The following is a 6,087-nucleotide window of genomic DNA, read 5'->3' as shown; positions in this document are numbered from 1 at the left end:
AATGACACCACTGGGACATCTCTATGTGTCCATACAGTAGTAGTAAATTTGGTTCAAATCAGTTAGACTGTCCACATGTTAGTGCACTTGTGCCTCAAAAGTTTACGTGTCTGCCTTCATGAATTGGGTTGATGACATTGTTACAATCTATGCCATTGAGGTGTCCCTATGTGTCCCTACAGCTTTAGCAAATTTGGTTCAAATAGGTTAAGCGGTTCACAAGTTAGCACATTTGCACCTCAAAAGTTTATGCGTTCGCCATCTTGAATGAGTGTAGATGACATCATCACAAATGACACCATTGAGGTGTCCCTGTATGTCACTCACTGCAACTGTACCTAATTTGGTTTAAATCAGTTAGACAGTCCACAAATTAGCCCGCTTGCACCTCAGATGTTCATGTGGCCACTATCTTGAACTGGAGTGGATGACATCACCACACACCACACCATTTGGGCATCCCTATGTGTCCCTACAGCTGTAGCAAATTTGGTTCAAATCAGTTAAATGGTTCACAAGTTAGCTCACTTGTGCCTCAAATGTTTATGCATCTGCCATCTTGGATTGGGGTGGATGACATCACAAACTACGCCATTGAGGTGCCACTATGTGTCCCTACAACTGTACAAGATTTGGTTCTTATTGGTCCAGGCGTTGTGAAGTTGATCGGGTGGCGGGACACAGACGGAATGCCAGGTGATCAAATAAGCCTACTGGAAAGTAGGCTAAAAACAGATTAAAATAAAAACCACTTCAAGCAATTTAATACTAAAGGTAAAGTGTGCTGTCAAGTTGATTTTGACTCCTGGTGCCCACAGAGGCCTGTGGTTTTCTTTGGTAGAATACAGGAGGAGTTTACCATTGCTACCTTTCAGCATCTTCCTATATCGCTGCTGCCATAGTCTGGGAAACATACCAGCGGGGATTCAAACAGGTAACTTTCTGTTTGTTAGTCAAACATTTCCCTGCTGTGCCACTTAAGGTAGCTAATTTAACACTACAGTACAGTTAAAAAGCTTGGGTGAAAACATAAGTCTTTAGAGACTATTTAAAGAGATGGTTTATGCCCTTGTCAGTTAAGGGTTGGTTGAATCAATTGATCATGTATTGCTTCACTGCCCATTTTACAAAGATGTCCGTTTACTGCTTATAACATCTACTTTGGTAAATTACCCAGACAGATCATTAGATTTTTACACTTTCCCTCTCCTTTTATCAGACTTTAACACCGATACCACTTACAGGGTGACAATGTTTCGCAACATTTCAAAATGTGTTAGGAAGCAGCTAATAAAAGCTTGATTGCATTGCAGCCCCCCCCCCAATGTAAATAGATTGGTGTTATTGTATATGATGATGTATTCTGTACTGTCGTATCTTTTGTCTGGTCATTGACCATAATAATAAATTTGATTCCATTCAACCACACAGCGGTCTTGCTTTTGGCAAGTTTGGGTAAAAAAACTTAGTTTCTCTGAATTTACTTCTGGCCATATATCCTTTATGTTATGAAATTATTTAAAATAAATAACTGGCTATTCATGACAACCTGGTATATCCTGTAAAATGAACCAGTGTTTTCTGATATTCCAGTTTAAGGTGTTGGTGACATGATTAAATGTTAGGCTGCAATTCTGTTCCACAAAAAGATCTTTTACAAACATGAAGAAAGGTATCTATTAATTCCATGAACTGCAGCCTTATATTTAACATTTAGTTAAAGCTGTGCTTTCTGTCAGAAGGCTATATATTCATTTCCTTTTACATACATTTGGTGTAGAAACTGGAGTAAAGAAGCAGTCCTCTTTTTAAATAGAGGTCTCTCATAAGATTATTGGATGCAAGTACATCATTACTATATGTTTTACTATATGCAAGGTTTTGGTAAATGTTTTAATTATACATGTGTCTTCCTTTGAGATTTTACTAAGTGTATTTATATTTACATAAATTTTAGAAATGCCCCTGAAGAAAACTTATAGCTGAAACACACTGGGCACATCAATGCATTTCAGTAAAGAAGCTTGTCTACAGTTTCCAGCATCTTAAGACTTGGTCTTTCTCATTGCCATTGTATTAGATGCTTCCTCTCTCTCTCCCCCCCCGCCCCAATCCAACCCCGTTCTAAAATAGTAGCCCACAAGAACGAAATAGTGTTTATCTCTGAGTTCACACACGTCTGCTGCTAGTCTTTTCCAAGCTCTATCAGGTAAGAATGTAGTGATTGAAGGTTTCTTCTACTCTGATATCTATTTCTTCTGAAGCAGTCGCAGGATAAGATGTTATGTCATTCCCAATACAGGCCACGATACAGCTTGCTTGACTTGCTCATGACATTCAGTTATACCCTGAAGTCTCTGGTGGATCAGGGGTAGAGTGAGGGGAGTCAGGTTGCTAATCACTTTTCTCCTAAAAGAGTATCTAGTAGACTGTGACTCTCGTGTGTTCCATTGCACACAAAAAGCACTATAGTTATGGTGCTCTGCTTGGCAAGATGAGGAAGTATTGCATTTTTCCCTAGGTACAAAATATTGCAGGATGATGCCACTCCAGCGGAAAAAAGATACTTCTACAGTGGGATGTAGACTGCTACATATAGGTTGTACACAGCAGATGAGCAACGAATTTGTATTTATTGAACAAAAGTACACTGCAAGTAAAAGCCCTCATTCAGAGATGGCACTGATCAGATGACTGGCGTCAGTTGTATTTGCTGCTAGTCCAGTGCTAATGCTGAAGAGCTTCAATTGCAATTGCTTTTGAATGAAAGGTTTCTATCTCGGATGTCAGGGACCATTTCCATCACTCAGTAGCATCACACATACATAAATTCCTGCTATAAAAAATAGTTTGTCATTTTTACTGCTCTCCATGTCTGCATAAAGGCGACATGCACAATGGTTGCAGATAATTATGGGCTACAGAGTTAAACAGTGGTTCTGTTTGTCTAGCCATTTCTCTTTGAAATAATATTTGTGATTATTAGGCTCTTTAAAAACTTTCTATTACTATAGTGTGCTATAATAAGTACAGTACTCCAGGGATGTTTAATAGAATCTGAAAAACAAGAGATGAGAACAGCATATTAGATCATCCTGTTCATTATGTCATTGATCCAAATTCTTTCATGCAGCACTTTTTCTTGGAGAGTGTTCAGCTGAATTTTATATATATTAATGTCATGCACTTCTGCCCCTGATTGAAATATTTGGATAAATGCTCTTTTCCTTAACTTAGTCCCATCATTTTTCATTCTATTTCTATGTATTAATTAAAACAAAAGAAAACTTGCCCTGGTATTTAAACTTTCCGAGTATTTGTAAGGCTGCTTATCCATCAGTCTGTTTCCAGAAACATTTTGTTGTGCTTCATTTCCCTCACTAACTGCAGAAGTCCCAGATTTCCTGATTTTCTAAACTCACTGGCTCACATACAGCTCAGTAAACCACTGATCAAAAAAAGAGGTCCATGCACTGCTTGTGAGATACTCTACAGCCCGCTCACCTGAGCTGCTTCCGAAGGTGGGGATGCTCTGTGCCCACTAAGGGCAGATCATCACAATTGTGATGCTACTCCCATTGTAAGCACAGAGCAGCCCTGCCTTCAGAAGCAGCATGGGTGGGCATGCTGTAGAGTGGCTTGTAAGTAGCACATGCATCTCTCCCTTGGATCTCTCATGCGCAGTAAGTGAGCCAGTATTTTTCCCCTTGCAGATATGTTATAGAGCCTGACTGTGCTTTGATTTATCTTACTTTAAGGGATGCTACCATTCTGAGTAACAGAATCATTATAGAGGTGGAAGGGATGGGCAAGACAATCTTATAGTTCAGCCAAGATGGCTGCTGTTATATTGAAGCTTATATTGGTACAACCAGTTGGTGCCCTATGCTCTCCAGTGGGAAAATCAGCAAATCACAATGGAAGGAAGGAAGGGATAGCCACAATGATGGCTACTCCCAAAGAGACCCTAACAACAAAATCCATCAGTCACAATGTCACTCCTGACAATGTTTGCATATTTGCCATGTGTGGAAAATGTGTGGTAATGACATAGATGATATTAACACATTCCATATCCAACATACATGCACATTACCAGGAAAAGCCCATCATGCCATTTCGAAAACTGCCAATGCCATATCTTATTTGTTAGGAGCAGCCATAAACTCCAGGGCTCTGATTCCATGGGCAGCCCAAACTGAGGCAGTAGAAAAAAAATCTTCTGGGAGTTTGGGAAGAAATGTCTTTTCAGTCATACAACCAGCTCCATAGCTCAGTTGCTATGGAGGAAGAGAGCTGGTTTTGTGGTAGCAACCATGACTTGTCCCCTTAGCTAAGCATGGTCCACCCTGGTTGCATAAGAATGGGAGACTTGATGTGTGAGCACTGTAAGATATTCCCCGTAGGGGATGGAGCCACTCTGGGAAGAGCATCTAGGTTCCAAGTTCCTTGGCATCTCCAAAACAGGACTGAGAGAGATTCCTGCCTGCAACCTTGTAGAAGCCACTGCCAGTCTGTGTAGACAATACTGAGCAAGATGGACCTATGGTCTGAGTATATGGCAGCTTCCTATGTTCCTATGCTGGGAAGAACCCACAGGCCCCTCAGGAGAGGGATTTGAGTCTCACAAGAGGACCAAGGATTATGTCCAGACTATGCTGACAGTGCACACAATATGTCTGTGCAAGCAAAGCAAATCTTTTGGGAAGGTAACAAAGGGAAGTTAGAGGAGCTTATAGGAGGCACTCCTGTGTATTGTTCAGTAGCTCAGTGGCAAAGGACACTACAGCGGGAAGTAGGAGAGGATGATTTAAGTCCCACACACAGAAGATAGAAATGCAGCCTCCGCAGGGCAATGACTGCCTTTGGGGAGTCCAAAAGAAGATTCTAGATGGAACAGGTGGAAGGCAGTATGCTTCTCTGCATTCTCTAAGCATACAGCTGATGTGTTTTAGAAAACCAAAGTAACTCCATTTTACTTAGAATACCAAAGCATCTCCAAATTTGCTTAGAAAACCTAATTCTAACTTAAAGTAACCCCAGCCAAGCTCAGAGACATCAGGCCAATGTCATTATCTCTCTCCACTAAAATGTATCTATGAAACTTGGTTCTCACAAGATTCTCATTGTTCTTTGCTGACAAGTTAATAAAACAGGATGTAACCAAATAAGGAGTGATCACCAGATGAACAATGAATCATTCGCATGCGTACTAGATACTTAGTCCACCATTTTACTGCCACGTATACTATGTCAGCATCATTCAGATTGTCTGTATAAATGTAAGACGCACCTATAACCAATTTGTATTTCAATGCAGAGCAATAGCCCATTGATTTACCTTGCTGGCTGCAGCAGCAAATAAAATTGCCTCTAATTGATCCCCACTGAGTCTGTTTGATTGGCTAAAAGGCGGACCCAGGGACGAACCGGTATTCACATCACAGCCACAAGAGCAGACAGAATGAGAACTCATGACAGGGCATTTGTATTCTTCGGGAGCTCAGCCCTTGACATGCTCCCTCTCCTTTCTCCACTTCTAGTCTCAAGCATGGAACAATTTAAACTAAAGGGTCAAAAGGCCCCTATGGTACAGTCAGTGAACTAGCACATGCCCACATGAAGCTCCAGGTTCAATCCCTACCCAGGGACTCTGTGATGGTGGGCAGCAGCTCCAGTCCTCCTTCAATCACCTTTTGAAGCCCAAGGAACTGCCCTGCAGGTGGGATTCCAAAGGGGCTTTAGAATGGAGCAGAGAGTGGCAGTTAAACTGACTTACTGGAAGCTCAGAGTCTCAGATAGGGCTTAGAGAAGCCAGGAGATAGGGATGGACAGGGCTAGAGAGAGGATCTCTAGAAAGAAAGGGTCTGTTCTTGGACTGGTGGGGTTCCAGGAAGGGTAGGATAAGATCTGTGTCTATAGCTGATAGGCAATCCAACTGTGGCTACCTCAGTTCTCTAGGTTATCTTTCTGTCCATGTACATTGTGTAGAACATCTGCCAGTGTGTGAATTCTGTGTGTCATAAGGAGATGAGAGCTGGTCTTGTGGTAGCAAGCAAGACTTATCCCCTAAGCTAATCAGGGTCT

At 41.4% G+C, this 6,087-nt stretch overlaps 1 long non-coding RNA gene across 1 annotated transcript; it reads right to left on the bottom strand.

The window, feature by feature from the left end:
* Positions 1-2,614: 2,614 nt before the first annotated feature.
* Positions 2,615-5,727, bottom strand: LOC128351127 (uncharacterized). Its single transcript, XR_008319599.1, has 2 exons — positions 5,620-5,727; positions 2,615-3,057 (listed from the first exon to the last, which is right to left on the bottom strand). It is a non-coding gene; the product is annotated as an uncharacterized LOC128351127 (long non-coding RNA).
* Between the last annotated feature and the right edge of the window lie 360 nt (positions 5,728-6,087).

The sequence above is a fragment of the Hemicordylus capensis genome, chromosome 3 (genome assembly GCF_027244095.1).
Source record: "Hemicordylus capensis ecotype Gifberg chromosome 3, rHemCap1.1.pri, whole genome shotgun sequence".
In the NCBI taxonomy this organism is placed as follows: domain Eukaryota; kingdom Metazoa; phylum Chordata; class Lepidosauria; order Squamata; family Cordylidae; genus Hemicordylus; species Hemicordylus capensis.
Note: the sequence above shows the minus strand (reverse complement) of the source record. Positions and strands in the feature narration are given on the sequence as shown.